The sequence below is a fragment of the Hyla sarda genome, chromosome 4 (assembly GCF_029499605.1).
Source record: "Hyla sarda isolate aHylSar1 chromosome 4, aHylSar1.hap1, whole genome shotgun sequence".
NCBI lineage: Eukaryota > Metazoa > Chordata > Amphibia > Anura > Hylidae > Hyla > Hyla sarda.
The window spans coordinates 314,603,983-314,626,426 of NC_079192.1; the positions used below are offsets into that span (position 1 = coordinate 314,603,983).

At 44.0% G+C, this 22,444-nt stretch overlaps 1 protein-coding gene across 1 annotated transcript in view; it reads right to left on the reverse strand.

Moving 5' to 3' along the window:
* The window catches only part of STK32A (serine/threonine kinase 32A), a 240,116-nt gene that overhangs the window by 176,219 nt on the left and 41,453 nt on the right, over nt 1-22,444 (reverse strand). The window lies entirely within an intron of this gene.

Genomic DNA, 22,444 nt, shown 5'->3' on the forward strand with positions numbered 1-22,444 from the left:
GGGGCATATACTGTCACTGGGGTCCGGGTATATATACTGTAACTGGGGTCCGGGTATATATACTGTCACTGGGGTCCGGGTATATATACTTTCACTGGGGTCCGGGTATATATACTGTCACTGGGGTCCGGTATATATACTGTCACTGGGGTCCGGGTATATATACTGTCACTGGGGTCCGGGTATATATACTGTCCCTGGGGTCCGGGTATATATACTGTCACTGGGGTCCGGGTATATACTGTCACTGGGGTCCGGGTATATACTGTCACTGGGGTCCGGGCATATACTGTCACTGGGGTCCGGGCATATACTGTCACTTGGGTCCTGGCATATACTGTCACTGGGGTCCGGGCATATACTGTCACTGGGGTCCAGGTATATACTGTCACTGGGGTCCGGGTATATTCCTCTTTCCTTCCTCATTAAACTAAAGGGCTCTTGTTTTTCTTGTCCTGTGTTTTCAAATATATTTTTTTATAGATAATGTGGAAGTTAGTAGGTGGGGGGGGGGCTTGAGTTGTGTTAGGGGCCCCAACATTTCTGATGGCAGCCCTGGTCTTGTATATAATAACTTATATGGTATACAGACCCTGTGTACAGCGGGTAACTTTTGCTATATGGGCACTGTGTGGGGGAATACTGGTCTGTGTATAGTGGTTTTATTCAGTACAGTATGGCGGTATTATCAAGTTATTGTGTGATTTATATATTTCCTCCTTGTATACTGGTATTCTTGTGTGGTGGTATATATTTCCTCCTTGTATACTGGTATTCTTGTGTGGTGGTATATATTTCCTCCTTGTATACTGGTATTCTTGTGTGGTGGTATATATTTCCTCCTTGTATACTGGTATTCTTGTGTGGTGGTATATATTTCCTCCTTGTATACTGGTATTCTTGTGTGGTGGTATATATTTCCTCCTTGTATACTGGTATTCTTGTGTGGTGGTATATATTTCCTCCTTGTATACTGGTATTCTTGGTCATGGAAAATTATCTTACCTACGTTAACTTGTTATATATTTTCTTTTCTTTTATTTTGTGTGTAGGTTGGGGCATTAGGAGGCATTTGGATGGGATAGGGCCGTGGCAGAGATGTGGCCATGGGTGGAGCCTCACAGGGGGCCCTTGCTTTATTTGGTCCGAGGGCCCTGAGTGTTGTCAGTCGGCCCCTGTCTGGGTGGTCACATGGGCTGGGTAACCTCCTGACCAGCGGGACTCACGTCACGGTATTGTAGGACTCTCCTCCCCCCTGTCAGAAAGAGGATGGTATGTGCTGCTTTCCTGCCTGGCCCACGCCCGTCAAAAAATGTTACTGTGTGACAGCGACTGAGGTCCCACCGGCGGTCATTGTTCTCTGCCTCTGAAGTTCCCCAAAAAGGTACCACCACCAGTCATGAACTGACTTGCAATTCAGGTACATAGAAAAGCTAGGTGACAATTTCTCACCTAGATTTTCCATGCTCCTGAATGGCAAGCCTGCCTATAAAAGCTCCGTTTTTATAGGCAGACATGCCATTCAGGAGCATGGAAAACTAGGTGAGAAATTGTCACCTAGCTTTTCTGTGTACCTGAATGGCAATGGTGCTTATCATAGCTCAGCTATTATAGATAGATTTACCTATAACCTTTCTGTCATATCTGTCTATTCTATGGTAAGCAGATATGCCATTCAGGAGCCCAGAAAAGCTAGGTGACAATTTCTCACCTAGCTTTTTCATTCTCCTGAATGGCATATCTGCTTATAATAGCTCAGCTATTTTAGACAGATTTGACTAAAGGCTATAGGTAAATCCTATAATAACTGAGCTATTATAAGCAGGTATGCCATTCAGAAGCATGAAAAATCTAAGCGAGAAATTGTCACCCAGCTTTTCTGTGCTCCTTAGTGCCATTTCTGCTTATATTTTAAGCTAATATAGACAGAATAGCCTATAATTTATAGTAGGTTATCCTTATAGGCTATAAGCAGCAATGGCATTCAGGAGCACAGAAAAGCTAGGTGATAAGTTCTCACCTAGCTTTTTTATGCTCCTGAATGGCATATCTACTTATAATAGCACAGCTATTATAGACAGAAGTTATAGACAGGTGTGCTTGACCCCTTCCTGCGAAAAAAAAGTAATAATAAAATTTAATTAACCCTTTCCCTAATAAAAGTTGAGTGACCTCCCTTTTCTAATTTTTCAAAGAAACATTTTTTATCCCAAAAAAAAAAAAGTGGTATCGCTGCTTATAATGTTGAGTAATCTGCATGGTCAATGGCCCAATTTGGGAATTGTTGTAATCGTATGGACCTATAGAATAAAGCTAATGGGAGAGACTTATCAAAACCTGTGTAGAGTAGTGGTGCAGGTGCCCATAGCAACCAATCAGATCGCTTCTTTCATTTTTTAAAAAGCCTCTGAAAAATGCGATCTGATTGGTTGCTATGGGCAACTGCACCACTCTTCCTCACAGGTTTTGATAAATCTCCCCCAATGTGGGACTGTTTGCAAAAAGTGCACTGTGTAGAAAGACCCCAAAATTGCATTTTTATTCAAGTTTGTCCCACAAATATTTGTTTGTTTGTCATTGCAAAGTATAATTGGTGACGCAAAAAAACAAGCCCTTATATGAGTCTGTAGGTAGAAAAATAAGAGTTATGTCTAGAGATGAGCGAATCAGAGCTGACGATCCAGAATTCATTACGAATTTCAGAAAATATACGATTCGCAACGAATGTGAATATCGCTGCGATTCTATCGCACAAATCGCTTCATTAAACTCTATTTACTGCGGTGCAGGGCCCAGGGCATCTAAAATGGCGGATCCACATGTCAGTATATGGGGCAAGGAATCCTGGGAAGGCGGGAAGGGAGGTAGACATGATGACCCTGAATCACATGCAGGATGTAGCCAGTCACCCCTGTGATGTCACAGCCCTATATAATCGGCAGCCATCTTGCGGCCAGTCACTTCATTATATTACACTGCAGAAGGATCATAGGACGCAGAGCCTGTGTGTGTTACAGCAGAGAAAAGCGCAGTCCTCCTAACATCCTCCTAGTAACATCAGATAAAAGAAGCGATCTGATTGGTTGCTGTGGGCAACTCAGCAACCAGCATATTCATCTATCCTGGTAATTTAATGTGCATAACGTGACGGATGCGCTTTATTTGTGTTAAACAAAATTGCTTTGTGTTGCTTTTTCATTTTATATATTTCGATAAAAAGGCCCATCAAAATCTTCAGCACCAGGCCCATGATCCTCTTAATCCGGCCCTGTGTGTGTGTATATATATATACATATATATGTGTGTGGGTGTATCTGAATGTTTCAGCATAACTTCGGGACAGCTGGACATATTAAACTTGTTTGTTATATTTTTTATGTTGTCCTGTTTGTGTCATCCATTGTTGGGATGAGATTCACTTGTGTAGAAGTGGTTACCATATCAAAAGGAGGCAGAGACTGGACATTTACAAGGCTTTTACAAAGAGAAGCATGTAATATAAATTTGTTTTTCCCTGCAAAATCCCTAATATGGTCCTTGCACAAAGTAGGGATACATTAAGGTCCCATAGAGGATTATTTATTTATTTATTTAATAAATAAATAATCTTACCTTAAGTCCAGAGTAAATTGACAGAGGAAGTTACATGCTTAGCAAAATAAATGGCTTGCAAGCCATATCAGTCTCTCAGGTCTCCTGCATATTATCTGCTGCAAGAGAGGCCATAACATTACTACAACTTGTGGTCAACACCACATCACTGACAGTTAACTCTATGGTATGTATGTTAATAGGCTTCCTCAATTTTACGGCTGTAGTAGACAGGGGTCAAGCCCTGGGAAAAGAAAGTGTGGGAACTCACCCAACATTTCCACTCAAGGGCTGGTCCTGCTAATGGGAATGGTGTTCCTGCTGTGGAAAAAGTGCAGGAACTCAGTTCCCACATGTCCCTGCAGAACTTGAGCCCTGGTTGTAGAGCTCCATTAGGGAGGTTGTGACACTTGATACCAATAGAACAAGACAGATCCAATTCCCTTTGAAATACCCTGAAGGTTTTAAAAGCCTAACGGAACCCTATGAAATGGATTTTAGGCAAAAGCTTGCCATTTACCTTAATCTTGGTCACAAAGCTGTGAGCCTTTGGCTTAGTTTAATCGTACTGCAAAGGGCTTGTTTTGTGCCAATCTGCCTGTTACTTTCCAAACTACAAATCTCAGACACCAGTGAATCTTCAATGAATGGTCCAGATCCTAAACTTAGCTTCCCAGACTAGGAAAAAGATGAACTGGTTCATGAAGGTGTCCCAGAGTTCATGGGCGGTTCTGTGGTTTCTAATCATTTAATTTTCATATGTTAAAATTAAAAACTATAAAGAATTACAACTTGGTACGATTGGAGGTACATTTTCTTTGCATTATTTGAATTTTTTTCAGATAAATAGACAAGGCCTCAGTGCACTTCTTATTGACAATGCCTTTACTATTCTATGTAAAGTTGGCAGGGGAGCCCTATAAGCCATGCCTAATATAAAATCAGCTTTTAAACTATTGCCTGTTAGACTGTCTGGATTTAATTCACAAGGGTTATTTTTTAAGGTAATTACTATTTTGACAAGATGTTCCCCATGGGTTTTACATTGTATTTACAATATTTTTAGGCCTTTTCTTCCTTCCTCCAGTGGGCAGCTGCATATTACTCTTGACTGTGACTCTTTAATCCATTATTTAGTTGATTTCGTGTTCATCTTTTATCCTCAGCAGCAGAAAGTTCCACCTTATAGTCTATTTTGTTTCCTCCTTGGGTCAACTCTGGGCTGAGACAAAGATCATAAGACCTCCTGGCTTGCTCTATCATGTCTAGGTTTATCTAGTGTTTTTTTTATTATAGATCTATAAATTTGTTTACTCTTACATAGCAGTTTGGTTGTCTGCGTGGGTGGGGGGAGGAGGGTTTATCATTCCAGTGCCTTTATCAAAAAATACTAAAATTTTAGTGCAAAGAAATGCTTTGTGCAAAAATGTTGCGACTTTTTAACACTTTGCCCCATGCTCTCCAAGTGGGCAGAGCTTGATGAAATTTGGATGCGGATCATGGTGTTGCGCGCTCTCCTAGCAGGCTTAGATTTCAGCCACATTGGTCTCATGGGCCGGAATTGTTATTGAGACATGCGCTACTTAAATAAAGTGTGACGCTGTGCTGGCAAAGGATTATAATTCCATACTATATTTCTATTGCTGTTATTTTATTGGAAACATTACCAAGGCACTTTACAAAAAATAGTTCTGCTTTATAAAGCATGATGAATAATAGCAGCACAATGTAAGAATTAGCACAACAGGTATTCTACACTTGACTTCTGTCTGTAAATTTAGAAACATTTTTTCCTGATCTGCAGAACCGCCACATTCGTTATGTTGATTACAGCTCTGAAGATTGTGTAATCAATCCGACATGCAATCAGCACATTAATACAGCTGCTGATGTACCACAATGGGGCCGACTATATAACGGGCAGTCAAGCTACCGAACACAATTCAGATTTAAAGGGACACTGCTATTTATTGGTTCTTTATAAGCTTATAATGATAAATCTTTATATAAAGAAATTGCTAGACACAGTAGTGCAAAAAAAAAGAAAGAAATATTGCACAAATTAATAAAATTATTGGAGATAAAAATAGAAGTGGGGATAGTAAAATCATTAAAGGAATAACAACTTCCAAATCAATTTAGGAGGAACATGGTGGCAGGAAGCTAGGCTAAGCTCTGCCCCCTTCCCTCCACCTCGTGCACCACGCCATGCAGTGCTGTGGGATCTAACGCTGGCTGGCTGGCTGGCCCAGCGGGATGCGCTATCCCCCCCCCCCCCCCCCCCTAAGTTGGACTCCAGACCCAGTCTCTATAGAAACTTAGGCCTCACTAGGCAGATTTGCCGAATGCACCTTGTGCATGTTGAGAGTGGAGCAGACGAGGGACACACGCGTCGCCCTCGCCAGGGCGCAGTGGAGAGCGGAGCTGAGGCACAGCAGTGTGGGGACTACAGATCCTGGTGAGATGCGGCGCTGCTGCAAAGAGGAGACGAGTCCGCTGTGCCTGGAGAGAGAGAGAACTGGAGATGGGAGAGTTGTGCCGAGTTACCTATATTAAGCTCCGAGCGTGCTCAAGGATGTACGGTTCCCTGTGGAGGCTCCGGTGGTGAGGAGGAGTGGCTGGAGACGCGACGTCCAGAGGCAGGCGGTGTGTACTGCACAGCGTATGGAGGACGCCGGGGACCCGGAGGTCATGTGGCGGTTGCCAGGGGAACACCGATGTCTGCGGCAACTGGGACGTACGTGGAGGATAGCAGGAGAAGTTTGGTGACAACTGCAGAGACGCTTGCCCCCACCGTGGTGCGAGTGCTGAGGGGAGGAAGAGTGAACAGAGACCCGAGGAAGAACTAGCAGAATGGGTGAGAGCGATCCATATAGTCCTCTGCTTATATCAGTGGTACTTTGCCTCTTTATCTGCTGCTCTAGTTTATTGAGGACAGTATCTATCCATGAACAGTTAATATTACTAACAACTTCCAAATGTATGATCAACAGTACAGGTCAGTTTATTGCTGTTCATTATAGGATGAGAGGAGGACGGCTATAGCACTCTGACCGGGAATTCACAAAAATATCCAACTCTACAATCACTACCTCTCTCTCTATAACAGTCTGCAATTTACTCTGTGTCATGTTTATTGTACATCAACTGGTGCCAGAAAGTTATACAGATTTGTAAATTATTTCTACTTAAAAATCTTAACCCTTCCAGTATTTATTAGCTGTTGTATGTTCCAGAGGAAATTCTATTTTTTTATTTTTTTTAATTTTATTTCCTTTCTGTCTGACCACAGTGCTCTCTGATGACCCGCTGTCCATTTTAGGAACTTTCCAGAGTAGGAACAAATCCTCATAGCAAAACGGTTCTGCTCTGGACAGTTCCTAAAATGGACAGAGGTGTCAGCAGGGGGAAATGTAGTCAGATAGAAAGGAAATTCAAAAAGAAAATAACTTTCTGTGGAATATATTGCAGCTGATAAGTAGTGCTGGGTGGTATACCGGTTCATATCGAATACCAACATTTTTGTGCTACACAATATGAATTTTTTCCATACCACAATACCGGTTGGGCCCCTCCCCTTCGGGAATAAATGAATTATCAACCCAGCGCTGCGCTGTCCCCACATCGGGGAACTAATCATATGTGACCCGCGAGTGCTGGTCTGCTTCCCCCCCAATTAATTATCAGCCCAGCGCTGCGCTGTCCCCATCGGGGTACTACTCACGTCACCCGCAAGCGCTGCCCTCCTCGTCCTCCTGTTTGTTGCAGGCCACCGGCGCTGACACTGTACGCTGTATCCCTATGCCCGGGCCGCAAAAGATAAACAAAATAAACTTTAACTCACCTTCCCCGTCGTTCCGGACCTGCTTCGTGGGGACGGGAAGCAATGTTCCACCTCGGCCGGTGATAGGCTGAGCCCACTGTCATGTAAGAAGCATAAGGCCGACGTAGGAAGGTGCGTTAAAGTTTATTTTGTTTATCTTTTGCAGCCCAGGCATAGGGATACAGGGTACAGTATAAAGTGTCAGCGCCGGCGGCCGGCAACAAACAGAAGGACCAGGAGGGCAGGGCTTGCGCAACGCTGGGATAATAATCAATATGGGGGGGGGATGGGTAAGCAGAACATGATTGGGGGGGGGAGAAATACCGTTATATACCGTGGAACTGCCATAAGTTACAAAAATACAGTGATACACACATTTGGTCATACAGCCCAGCTCTACTGATAAGTACTGGAGGAATTAAGATTTTTAAATAGAAGTAATTTACAAATCTGTTTAACTTTCGGACACCAGTTGATTTAAAAACATTTTTTTTTCCAGGGGAGTCCCCTGTAATGTATAGAGCCCTGGAATAAATAATATTAAATAATAATTATAATTTGTCCTATGTTAATGTCCCTTTAATACATGACTTTTGCATTTTTGTACCCATTCACACCATGTTTTGGAGCCATGTCTAAGGTAGATTACTTGACAATAGGTATTGTGACTTGGTCAGTGGGGGCCCACACACTGTACTTTATAAGACCAAAGTATTTTACTTGTGACTACTTTCAGTCTATTTCTCGATTTTATACTTTTAAACCCCCCAAAAAAGTAAACATTGGTGAAATAAACTAAATGCAATCACTGTGTTTCATCTGTTAAAGTCATATACATTGGAATACCTTTTTTTTGGCAATCTGGACAGTCTTTTTGAGATCAGTTTTACATGTTTAAGTTTTATATGAAATTTTTCACTATTACCCTCAAGCATTCACAGTATTTTGATCAAAGATGTGTTTTCTTGTTTGTTCAGCAACAAATTATTGCTACCCAGGATTGCCCTATTTGGCTGCTCAGATGTCTACAAAATCTCTGACTCTCTTTCAAAATTGCATTAAAGTACAAACACAGTAAAAACCAGAATTTCTCATATAAATATTGTCCCTTAAAGGGGTATTCCGGGCAAAAACATTTTATCCCAGCGGCGGGCCCCACGCGATCAGACATCTTATCTCCTCTCCTTTGGATAGGGGATAAAATGTTTTTGCCCGGAATACCCCTTTAAAGGGGTACTCCCGTGGAAAACTTCTTTTTTTAAATCAACTGGTGCCAGAAAGTTAAACAGATTTGTAAATTACTTCTATAAAAAAATCTTAATCCTTCCAGTACTTATTAGCTGCTGAATACTAGAGAGGAAATGGTTTTCTTTGTGGAACACCGAGCTCTCTGCTGACATCATGACCCCAGTGCTCTCTGCTAACATTTCTGTCCATTTTATGAACTGTCCAGAACAGCATATGTTTGCTATGGGGATTTTCTCCTACTCTGGACAGTTCTTAAAATGGACAGAGGTGTCAGCAGAGAGCACTGTGGTCATGATGTCAGCAGAGAGCTCTGTGTTCCAAAAAGAAAACCAATTCCTCTCTAGTATTCAGCAGCTAAAAAGTACTGGAAGATGTAAGATTTTTTACAAATCTGTTTAACTTTCTGGCACCAGTTGATTTAAAAAAAAAAAAAAGTTTTCCACGGGAGTACCCCTTTAATGCTTCAGATGGAAACCACATATCTATTTCCTGTGTGTTCTGTCCTTGTCACTGAGAGATCATCCAAGCCACAATGCAATGGGAAACAGATGAGTAAGAAATACAGCACAGAGAAAACATGCTGATGTAACTAAACTTAAAATTACAAATGTTTGCCTTCGCTCTAAATTCCCACTTACCACTATACCCCAATTTACCACTATATAGTCATTTTTTTTTAATATTTTGCAAATGCCATTTGAATAGACCCTTATTCATGAAAATACTGATTCCACTGTTGAATGACTTTGGTGAACTTTATAACCACAATCCTTTTTTTTGCTTATCAAGTCTGTATTCACTACTTTTATTGTTACCCTGTTGCATATAAGTGCAATGTTTAGGAATCTAATCTGATAAGTTGTGAAACCTTACGTGTAAAATGAAAGCATTTTACCAAAGCTTAAAGGGAACTTGTCACCTGTTTTCTGCTGCCATGGACAACATAAACCACGGACAACATAACATAAACCATGGACAACATAAACAAGTACAGGAAGCAGGGATCCCGACACACTATGATTTTTATTTAAAAAAAATTAAAAGTTGCCGGGACCCAGCTAAAGAGTCATTTGGGCAGATCTAGCGACTGTTCACCACCCAGCTGGCCCTGAGTGACTAATAAGAGCCAGTGGGGAGGAGAGCAACCAAAGAGATTGCCCCCCGTGACTACTTTGCCGGGTCCCGACAACTTTTTTAAAACTCTGATTTCTTAGAAATCATATTGTCCAGGGATACCTGCTCCCCTGCACCTGTTTCATGCTGCCTGCAGTTTGGGCAGCATAAAACAGCTGAAAGGTTCCCTTAAAAAGAGATGTTAGAAGACTATACCTTTCATTGATCTCTGTAAAAAAAAAAAAAACATGGTAGAAGATCCTATTTATCTAATTTTTAGGTCTAGTTGTCAAGTCATAAAAAGTAATTTATGCCGAAATTCTCTAATTTGGTTCCACCAATAAAATTAAAATTAAAGGGGTATTCTGGTTTCTACAATTAGTATTTAAATAAGACTTTTATCCCAAGATATATGTAACTAACTAATATAGTGTAAACACAAATTGTCCTGGCTTCACTTTGCTTTTGTGTGATTTACCCCTGACAGGTAATTGTGTAGTTCTTTCATTTTCAGTATAGTGTTGTCTCAAGCTCCCTGACTCCTCCATCTCCCTCACAATGCATCATTTTCTGCTGTCTCAACAAGTGTGGCTGGATCTTGTCCCTGAGCTTCTGCTTCACCCCCAGCCTGACATATCCCCTCTGACCAGCCCCTACAGCCTAAATCACCATCTCTCTGTCTTATAAACATATACGTATACATCTTTATTGGGACATTTAGGGAGAATGAGGTGTGGTTACAGAATTCTGCTTTGTACTGAACAATGCCACAGGCAGAGGAGCAGACAGGCAATGACTGCAGCAGGTGTTTTTAGATTGACTGGCTGCAGAGCAATAGTCTGCTGTATACTGAAATGTTTTGCAAGGCCTGTAATGAAGACATGAAGGAAAGCAATGCATTTTGGAAATTTTAGTGATGAGCAACTGTTCAACCAGGAAGTAAAACTATAATATACAGGACTAAGGATTTTTGGTGGTTTCTGTAGCATTTTACATTTTGGCTTTTAGATGATTTTCAATCACCCCTTTAAAAGGTAGCACATAGAAGTAACTGGGCTTAGCAGGATGATCTAGGACTAAAAGAGAATCAATTGTAAAGCTGCAAACATTACTTTTTACTCTAGGGCTGAATCAGCAAAAATGTAAAAGAATTTTAATATTACAGATAGATAAGACTGTATCATACTTGTCCTTTATTCTCCCTGTACATGGCCATGTAGTGCCGTCCTTTTCTCTAGGTTATATTTTCACTGGCTGCTCGGAATCTTTCCAAGGAGGATGTCTATATTCTCTTTAGGTGTGTACTGTGCTCTAGAGTTATTAGTGCTTTACATCTCATAGGATTATAATGTACACATTTATGTAGTGACTTTTCACAGTGTACAATTAAACATCCATTGTGTCTGTAATTACCCTTCGCTGTACTCCAGTGTCCTGAGGTCTTTCCTAAAGTAGACAACAAAAACATGTTGATGGTGGAAATTTACCCCAAGCAAATGACATCATACGTAGCTGGGAGATCTTTGCTTTTTTTCAAAATGTCAAAACAGAAATAATTTTTGGAATGAATTCAGCAAATCGGAGAAACGGAGTGAAGGGGAACCCATAGCGGAATAGTGGCTTTACAGGGGGTTTAGTAGTTCCCTATCACCCTTTCTCATTTTATTATGGGAGTCAGGAGTTCGGTTTGGCTCCATTAGGTGGGTCTTGACAAATTTAAGGATTTCTTGGCGGATAGTGGGGGGTAATTTAAGGCAGGAGGAAGGGGAGGAGCTATCAGATGGCAGGAGAAAGTTAGGAAAGAAGATCCCGCTCATTCTCCCTTTATGCGTTGGGTGGGTTGATCTGGTTTGGCAGGTTGTGTCTGTACCCTTATTCGGAGTAGGGTGAATGGATGAAGGAGCAATTGGAAGGGGCTTCAGGAGTTTGTTAGCGAATATGCACTAAGTTACACAGGTGCCTGTGGGTCAGGTCATGTACATGTAATGTTAATAATGATTATAATGTTTATATTTATAATTGTGTAAAATAAACGGGCCGAATGGCCCAATTTTACACCACACTTGTCCCTTTATCTAAGTAAGTGCTACAACCAGGGTGTCTGCAGCTGTTGCAAAACTACAACTTCCAACATACCTGGACACCCAAAGGCTGTCCAGGCATGGTAGGAGTTGTAGTCTTTCAACAGATTGATGCACTCTAGTTGGGAAACACTGATCTAAGCTATTCTAAATAAGTGAGTCCATACTCATTTTCATTGGTAAGAGAGAGAAGAATCAAATGCCAAGAAAAATTAATTTTTTTTTAAAGAGGGCTTGTGTTTTCCCCTAGGTAAAAGGAGATTGGAGGCAGGGTGGATTCAGGTAAGGAGTTTGGTAGTTTGGTTTTAGTCAAGTTCGAGCATAACAGAGTTTGGGTTGGACAAGGGGAAAACACAAGCCCTCTTTAAAAAAAAATTAATTTTTCTTGGCATTTGATTCTTCTCTCTCTTACCAATGAAAATAAGTATGGACTCACTTATTTAGAATAGCTTAGATCAGTGTTTCCCAACTAGAGTGCATCAATCTGTTGAAAGACTACAACTCCTACCATGCCTGGACAGCCTTTGGGTGCAGACACCCTGGTTGTAGCACTTACTTAGATAAAGGGACAATACTTCTAAGGGCTCATGTACACAAATGAATGACAGCTTTGTGTCACGATTCGGCTTACAGGTTGTGGATCCACTGTGTCAGCGAGGGATTGGCGTGGACCGTGCCGGTGGACCGGTTCTAAGTGGCTACTGGTGTTCACCAGAGCCCGCCGCAAAGCGGGATGGTCTTGCTGCGCCGGTAGCAACCAGGTCGCATCCACTAGCAACGGCTCAACCTCGCTGACTGCTGAGAAGGCGTGGGACAGAATGACTAGGCAGAGGCAAGGTCAAACGTAGCAGAAGGTCGGGGCAGGCGGCAAGGTTCGTAGTCAATATGGATAGCAGGAGATCAGGTAACACAGGCTTGGACAACACTAAACGCTTTCACTGGCACAAGGCAACAAGATCCGGCAAGGGAGTGCAGGGGAAGTGAGGTATTATAGCCAGGGAGAAGGTGGAAGCTAATCAGGCTAATTGGGCCAGGCACCAATCATTGGTGCACTGGCCCTTTAAGTCTCAGAGAGCTGGACCGGGACGGGTAAGTGACTTGGGATGCGATTCGCGAGCGGGCGTGTCCCGCTATGCGAATCGCATCCCCGCCAGCAATGTCAGTGCAGCGCTCCCGGTCAGCGGGTCTGACCGGGGCGCTGCAGGGAGAGAGACGCCGTGAGCGCTCCGGGGAGGAGCAGGGACCCGGAGCGCTCGGCGTAACAGTACCCCCCGCCTTAGGTCTCCCCCTTTCTTTGTCCGGCAACTGCTTCACATGGGACGAGGACACCGGGAGTGATTGTAGGGTTTCCTCAAAGGCAGGCAGTACAGCAGGAGTGGGAATGGGGAGGGAGGGCAGAGGGTGAAGCTTGGCACGGGGCAGGGTGTCACCAGGACGGGGGCCATGAGGAGGCAAGGCACAGTCCTGATAAGCCTTGGGGGGACCAGGTGTAGGAGGAGGCACTGAGGCTTGCCTGACGGGACTGGGAGGGGAGGAGAGGCATTTCTTGTGGCAAGCAGAGTCCCAGTTCTTGATCTCCCCGGTGGTCCAGTCAAGGGTGGGAGAATGAAGCTGGAGCCATGGCAGACCGAGGAGGACCTCAGAGGTGCAGTTGGGAAGGACGAAAAATTCAATCATTTCGTGATGGGGTCCAATGCACATTAAGAGGGATTTTGTGCAGTAACGCACGGTGCAATCCAATCTAACTCCGTTGACCGCGGAAATGTAGAGCGGCTTGACGAGACGGGTCACCGGGATGCAGAACTTATTCACCAAAGAATCCAGAATAAAATTCCCAGAGGCACCAGAGTCCAAGCAGGCCACGGCTGAGAGGGAGGAGTTGGCAGAAGGAGAAATCCGCACGGGCACCGTGAGACGTCGAGAAGCAGACTTCGAACCAAGAGACGCCACACCCACGTGAGCTGGGTGCGTGCGTGCATTTCCTAGACGTGGAGGACGAATAGGGCAATCCACCAAGAAATGTTCGGTACTGGCACAGTACAGACAAAGATTTTCTTCCCTACGGCGATTCCTCTCTTCCTGGGTCAGGCGAGACCGATCCACTTGCATGGCCTCCTCGGCGGGAGGCCCAGGCGTAGATTGCAAAGGATACTGTGGGAGAGGTGCCCAGAGATCTAGGTCTTTTTCCTGGCGGAGCTCCTGGTGTCTCTCAGAAAAACGCATGTCAATGCGGGTGGCCAAATGGATAAGTTCTTGCAGGTTGGCAGGAATCTCTCTTGCGGCCAGCACATCCTTGATGTTACTGGATAGGCCTTTTTTAAAGGTCGCGCAGAGAGCCTCGTTATTCCAAGATAATTCGGAAGCGAGAGTACGAAATTGGATGGCGTACTCGCCTACTGAAGAATTACCCTGGACCAGGTTCAGCAGGGCAGTCTCGGCAGAAGAAGCTCGGGCTGGTTCCTCGAAGACACTACGGACTTCAGCGAAGAAGGACTGGACTGTGGCTGTGGCAGGATCATTGCGGTCCCAGAGCGGTGTGGCCCAAGACAAGGCCTTTCCAGAAAGAAGGCTCACTACGAACGCCAACTTAGACCGTTCTGTAGGAAATAGGTCCGACAACATCTCCATATGCAGGGAACATTGAGACAAAAATCCACGGCAGAGTCTAGAGTCCCCATCATATTTGTCCGGCAGGGACAAGCGGAGGCTAGGAGCGGCCACTCGCTGCGGAGGAGGTGCAGGAGCTGGTGGAGGAGATGGTTACTGCTGTAGCAGTGGCAGAAGTTGCTGTAACGTGGCGGTCAACTGCGACAGCTGCTGTCCTTGTTGGGCAATTTGCTGCGATTGCTGAGTGACCACTGTGGTAAGGTCAGCGAGACTTGGCAGCGGCACCTCAGCGGGATCCATGGCCGGATCTACTGTCACGATTCGGCTTACAGGTTGTAGATCCACTGTGTCAGCGAGGGATCGGCGTGGACCGTGCCGGTGGACCGGTTCTAAGTGGCTACTGGTGTTCACCAGAGCCCGCCGCAAAGCGGGATGGTCTTGCTGCGGCGGTAGCAACCAGGTCGTATCCACTAGCAACAGCTCAACCTCGCTGACTGCTGAGAAGGCGTGGGACAGAAGGACTAGGCAGAGGCAAGGTCAGACGTAGCAGAAGGTCGGGGCAGGCGGCAAGGTTCGTAGTCAATCTGGATAGCAGGAGATCAGGTAACACAGGCTTGGACAACACTAAACGCTTTCACTGGCACAAGGCAACAAGATCCGGCAAGGGAGTGCAGGGGAAGTGAGGTATTATAGCCAGGGAGCAGGTGGAAGCTAATCAGGCTAATTGGGCCAGGCACCAATCATTGGTGCACTGGCCCTTTAAGTCTCAGAGAGCTGGCGCGCGCGCGCCCTAGAGAGCGTAGCCGCGCGCGCCAGCACATGACAGCCGGGGACCGGGACGGGTAAGTGACTTGGGATGCGATTCGCGAGCGGGCGTGTCCCGCTATGCGAATCGCATCCCCGCCAGCAATGTCAGTGCAGCGCTCCCGGTCAGCGGGTCTGACCGGGGCGCTGCAGGGAGAGAGACGCCGTGAGCGCTCCGGGGAGGAGCAGGGACCCGGAGCGCTCGGCGTAACAGTACCCCCCCCCTTAGGTCTCCCCCTTTCTTTGTCCAGCAACTGCTTCACATGGGACGAGGACACCGGGAGTGATTGTAGGGTTTCCTCAAAGGCAGGCAGTACAGCAGGAGTGGGAATGGGGAGGGAGGGCAGAGGGTGAAGCTTGGCACGGGGCAGGGTGTCACCAGGACGGGGGCCATGAGGAGGCAAGGCACAGTCCTGATAAGCCTTGGGGGGACCAGGTGTAGGAGGAGGCACTGAGGCTTGCCTGACGGGACTGGGAGGGGAGGAGAGGCATTTCTTGTGGCAAGCAGAGTCCCAGTTCTTGATCTCCCCGGTGGTCCAGTCAAGGGGGGGAGAATGAAGCTGGAGCCATGGCAGACCGAGGAGGACCTCAGAGGTGCAGTTGGGAAGGACGAAAAATTCAATCATTTCGTGATGGGGTCCAATGCACATTAAGAGGGGTTTCGGCGTAACACTTTGTTTCACATGGAGCCCTAACATGATTGGCATAGACATCTACGAGATCCCGAAGATCCATTAATTGGAGGAACTGAGAAAATGTACCCCTACAATTTTAAGTCCTATTGACTATGGGCTTTTCTGGGTGTAATTCCACAGAAAGAAGGAGCATGTTCATTCTTTCAGCGGGATCCAGATCTGCATTGGAAATTCCCCCACTTAATTTTCACTGAGATGCAGAATCCTACTGAGATCAATGGGAATCTGCTGCAAGAGCATTCTGCTTGGGATTCATTCTGGGTACAATGGAGGGAATAATAATAATAAAAAAAAAACGGTTTGACGAGGAACTGCTCAGTATTCGGTCAGAAAAAAAGGACTCGAGTATCACAGGACAATAAAAACTTTATTGGTGTAGCAGGGACAATGTGTTTCGGCATCCACTGATGCCTTCCTCAGGTCCACTCACACTTCCCAGTTGCAGTACTTGCTATGCGCTGGGTTGCTGGAGATAAGTCCTCGTCGAACTGTTTTTTTTTTTAAATTATTATTACCTCCATTGCTCTCTATCGCCTTGGTTGGTATATCAACTGGGTGTGGTGTAGGGTACAAACCAGCAGATACACCTCATCAGAGGGAGCACCCCCTGTGTTTTTCACCCCTTCTCCTAAGATTCTGGGTACAAAAAATCTGTAGGGCCTGATCATAAAGAACAGAAAAGCTGTGCATGTGTACTATAAGACAAATGTAGAAGAACAGTAGACAGAGGGTTTGCGAACAAAGCGCAATGTATTTGTTTGGATCCTATGCTATGGCTTAAAAGGAAACTAAATAAAGGGATATTCCAGGATTTTTTTTTTATTTAGCCTTTGAGCCCATGATTCCAAGTTATAATACTATGTAATATGCTTCTATTACTTCTGTGCACTGCTTTGTACTTTTTTCATGTAAGGGACCCACACCTGCAAGTTTTTTTTATTTTTATTTTACTGTTGTCTCTGACCTGTAAAAAATCTGTAGGGCCCTTACTGCACTTTAGAAATACCTCCTTTTTCATATCTATCTTTCTCAACAAGCATTGCTTTTCAGAGAGAATATATCCATTCTGAAAGGAATACTCCGGTGGAAAGAATTTAAAAAAAAAAAATCAACTGGTGCCAGAGAGTAAGGGTATGTTCACACGCTATTACTAGCAGCGGGTTTCCCGCTGAGGGAGACCCGCTGCTAGTTACGCTACCATTCATTTGAATGAGTCCGCGAACAGTCCGCAAATCTGACACTATTGCAAACTGTCTGTGGACCCATTTAAATCAATAGTTGCGTAACTCGCAGCAGGATTCCCACAGCGGGAAACCCGCTGCTAGTAATAGCGTGTGAACGCACCCTTAAACAGATTTGTAAATTAATTCTATATAAAAATCTTAATACTTCCAGTACTGTTGCTGTATACTACAGTGCTGCTGTATACTACAGAGGAAGTTGTCAAGAGCAGGATAGGTTTGCTATGGGGATGGGGATTTGCTCCTGCTCTAGACAGTTCCTGACATGAACAGAGGTGTCAGCAGAGAGCACTGTGGTCAGACAGAAAAGAAATTCAAAGAGTAAAGAACTTCCTCTGCAGCATACAGCAGCTGATAAGTACTGGAAGGGTTAACATTTTTAAATAGAAGTCATTTACAAATCTATAAGGGTAAAAAGGGGGGGGGGGGTACCAAATGCCTCTAGACTAATACCATAAAATGGTACATGATGATGAAATTACAGAAAAAATTAATCGGACTGTGCTTCACTTTAAATGATGTACAAATTTAATATAAATTAATATAAAATGTTACAAATGAGACATAAAAAAATAATGCAAATCTAATACATAAATGCCTTCTACCACAGGGCCCTTGTGGGGAGGTATGATATTTGAATACAAAGCATATATTAAAAGATGTTAAAATATAGCATGTGAATTATGTTCTACCGCTATCCCAATATATTGCAAACCGACAGTGTACTTTTGTGCGGTACACTCCGTTCTCATGTGATTTAGAACAGTTCACAAAGTGATATAGTTACCAACTCCTAAGGGTAGTTTTGGCTGGACGTCCGAGAGATAGATGTGTGGAGGCTGTGTCCAGAGCTAGCATGCGCTTACGGTGACGGGCCCGGATGCCACAGGCCAAAAAAAAGGTCACCGGTCACGGAGTAATTGCAGGCTCGATGGCAATTTTTTATTTTTTTTTGGCCTGTGGCATCCGGGCCCGTCACCGTAAGCGCATGCTAGCGCTGGACACAGCCTCCACACATCTATCTCTCGGACGTCCAGCCAAAACTACCCTTAGGAGTTGGTAACTATATCACTTTGTGAACTGTTCTAAATCACATGAGAACGGAGTGTACCGCACAAAAGTATACTATGTCGGTTTGCAATATATTGGGATAGCGGTAGAACATAATTCACATGCTATATTTTAACATCTTTTAATATATGCTTTGTATTCAAATATCATACCTCCCCACAAGGGCCCTGTGGTAGGAGGCATTTATGTATTAGATTTGCATTATTTTTTTTATGTCTCATTTGTAACATTTTATATTAATTTATATTAAATTTGTAAATCATTTAAAGTGAAGCACAGTCCGATTTATTTTTTCTGTAATTTCATCATCATGTACCATTTTATGGTATTAGTCTAGAGGCATTTGGTACCCCCCCTTTTTACCCTTATATATTATTTTGAACTTGTATTTTTTTGGTGTAAATACTTTCCATTTAGCCTCGACTAATTTGTATTGTGAGCTGCACATACCCCATTTTTTCTCATTTACAAATCTATTTAACTTTCTGGCACCAGTTGATTAAAAAAAAAAAAAAATAGTTTTCCACCAGTGTACCCCTTTAAGGCTTCTGACAGAGACTTTATACCAGAGCACTGGGGCTCTGAAAAGCTGTGCAGTCTCCATGAACTGCTGTACAGCCTCCATGTAAAGGACTGTGTGTGTGTACATGAGCTCTAAGGCATGTTTGGTTAGCTTTGAAGGGGTAATCTTTTTTTTTTCAGCCTATGAGTCCATGATACCAAGTTACTATACTGTGTAATTTGCTTCTATCACCTCAGTGCCCAGCTTTGTCCCGTTTTTATGCATGGGACCCACGCCTTGAAGTGATGTAGTTTACGTCTTTTTATTTTACTGTTGTTTCTAACCTTTCCCAGCATTCCATGCAGCCAGATACAATATGTCATAAGTCACATGCCCCCAGGGGTGTGTGGTTATGCTGCAAAGGGTGGAAGGGATTTTATGAAATAATACTTTCCACCCACCCACTACTGAAAAGCCATGCCCCTGGGGACCATGTGACTCATGACATATTGGCCCAGATTTATCAAACTGTGTTAGGTAAAACGTGGAGTGATTTCCCCACAGCAACCAATCACTGCTCAGCTTTCACTTTACCAGAGCTTGTTAGCTGAGCTGTGATTGGTCACTTTGGAAAAATCACTCTACTATTTCCCCAAACATTGATACATTTGGCCATTGTCTCTGGCAGCATGGAATGCTGGGAAAGGTCAGAGACAACAGTAAAATAAAAAAATAAAAAAAACTTGCAGGTGTGGGTCCCTTACATGAAAAAAGTACAAAGCAGTACACAGAAGTAATAGAAGCATATTACACAGTATTATAACTTGGAATCATGGGCTCAAAGGCTAAATAAAAAAAATCCCGGAATATCCCTTTATTTAGTTTCCTTTTTAGCCATAGCATAGGATCCAAACAAATACATTGCGCTTTGTTCGCAAACACTCTGTCTACTGTTCTTCTACATTTGTCTTATAGTACACATGCACAGCTTTTCTGTTCTTTATGATCAGGCAAAGCTCTCCATTTTGTAGTTTGGACACTATGTGAGTGTCCATTTGCCACTATGCCCAGCTTGAATTATATAACCCTTGGCCATTCTCATTAAAAAGGTGTCAGCCAAATGTTTCTCTCCACAATCCCCATATACGTGCATGCTCGGCCAAACATCCATGTGTTCTGAATTAAGAGAGTGGAGTAAGGGAGGAAGCTGCTGCCAAACTTGTTTGTCGACGACTTCTCTGCTCTCTAAACAAAAGAATCGGGCATGTTGAAAAATAGGATTGCCCGATTTTATTACAGTGATTGGCAGCATTTTGCTTCTAGGAACAAATACATTGACAATGTGGCATTCATCACTCATGCGATCCATTATAATAATAATTGTATACATTAATGAATACAATGTTTTTTTTTACAGAATAATGTTGAATGGAATAGAGCAGTAGTCTCCAAACTGTGGACCTCCAACTGTTGCAGAACTACAGGTCACAGCATGCTGGGAGTTGTAGTTTTGAAACATCTAAAGGCCTACAGTTTGGACACCAATTTAGTTTAGCAATCTACTGTATTTTTGCCCTATAGGACGCACCAGCGTATAAGATGCACCCAATTTATAGGTGCAAAATCTAAAAAAATAAAGATTTTGAACCCAATAGTGGTCTTCAACCTGCGGACCTCCAGATGTTGCAAAACTACAACTCCCAGCATGCCCGGACAGCCGTTGGCTGTCCGGGCATGCTGGGAGTTGTAGTTTTGCAACATCTGGAGGTCCGCAGGTTGAAGACCACTGCATAGGAGGTAATACTCACGTGTCCCCATAGGAGGTAATACTCACGTGTCCCGGGCATGCTGGGAGTTGTAGTTTTGCAACATCTGGAGGTCCGCAGATTGAAGACCACTGCATAGGAGGTAATACTCACGTGCTCCATCGCTGTCGCCGTGACCCCGTCGCTCCGGAACGTCTCTGCTGCCGGCCGGGTATCCTCGCTCTCCGTCGCCGCCATCACGTCGTTACGCACGCCGACGCACGTACGCGACGACGTGATGACGAGGAAGGAGAGCGCTGGCCATACAGGGGATCCCTGAACGGAGACGACACCGAGGAGGCAGTTAAGGTCCTTCCCGGTGTCCTGTAAGCACTAACCCGGCTATTCAGTGAAATTGCGGCGGTCCCGAACAGCCCGACTGAACAGCCGGGTTAGTGTCACTTTCCCTTAAGACGCGGCGGTCAGCTTTGATCGCTGCGTCTGAAGGGTTAATACAGGGCATCACCGCGATCGGTGATGTCCTGTATTAGCTGCGAGTCCCGGCCGTTGATGGCTGCAGGGACCGCCGCGATAGGGGTGTATTCGCCGTATAAGACGCACCGACTTTTCCCCCCCAGTTTTGGGGAAGAAAAAGTGCATCTTATACGGCGAAAAATACGGTACTCTTGTTCCACTCTTTTTTGTTAGCATTATAGCAATGCCCAAAAGGACACTTTTTTGACCTCTGACTAGTAACAAAGCCTTAGCTTAGTGTGTATGCTTGGAGCTTACCTATCATACATCACAATCTTACCTACATTAATACGCAATGTGAACTATGCCTGAGAGGGTTAGGACAGTTTTTACCTTCATGATTCCATTCACTGACAGTAAGCACAGTAAAAAATATGAGGACATGGACAAAAACTCTACTGAAGCTTTATAGAGCAAGGATCAACTTAAAGCACATTTCCAGACCTGCTCTGAATAAAAAATAAAAAAAATAATTGTGTGTGTGTGTGTGGGGGGGGGGGGGGGGGTCGAGTTAAAGCGTTTTTTGTACTTTCTAAGGCTTTAAGCCTTATAGAAAGTTCACTAGTAAATAAAACAGAGGAAAGCCTAAGGCAAAGCCTAACGTTTTTTCCCTTTCGAACGTCTGAACTATAAAAGCCTCATCGTGTAACACTTGAAGATAGTAGCAAGGACACAACAAGGTCATGTAGCATGTTAAGTATTCTCTCTGCCTCATTTATATGACTTAACACACTGTAAATAGCAGCCAGATGTGACTTTCACCAGAGGGGAAACAGTCATGACCCTATTTTGAGGTACAACAGACTATAGTGCAGTGTAGAAAATAAGTCTGTTACTGTTTCCGTAGGAGATGCCTATTTAGAATGGAATTTCATCTATTTTAGTGAAATCAGAAAAACATCCACTTTTTAGCGGAGACCCCAATCTATTGCTAATACAAGTGGCCAGAAGTACTCAGCGCAGGGCTGCGGCCATTTGTTTCTGTTTGGTGCTGCTCTGCTGGGAAAGCATATAGCTTTTCTGTAAATTTGCACACTGCTTACATGGGTATCTGAGCAGAGCCAAGCAGTGCGGGCACAAAAGAACAGGCACAGTGCTTAGCCTAGGGCTTCTGCCCACCTGTTTTAGCAACAATCTGAGCAACCGTTCCCCAACCAATGAAACCAAATCTCATAACAGTAGTTTTTTCAAGTGATAGTAATTGTTGTCTATACAAATCTGTAAGTGAGCATGGTGGCTCAATGGTTAGCACTGTTGCCTTGCAGCACAAATCCCACCAAGGACACTATCTGCAGCGATTTTGTATGTTCTCCCCATGTTTGCTTAGGTTACACCTCCCACGCTCAAAAAACATACTGATAGGTTAAATCTATGAAACAAAGTGGCTTC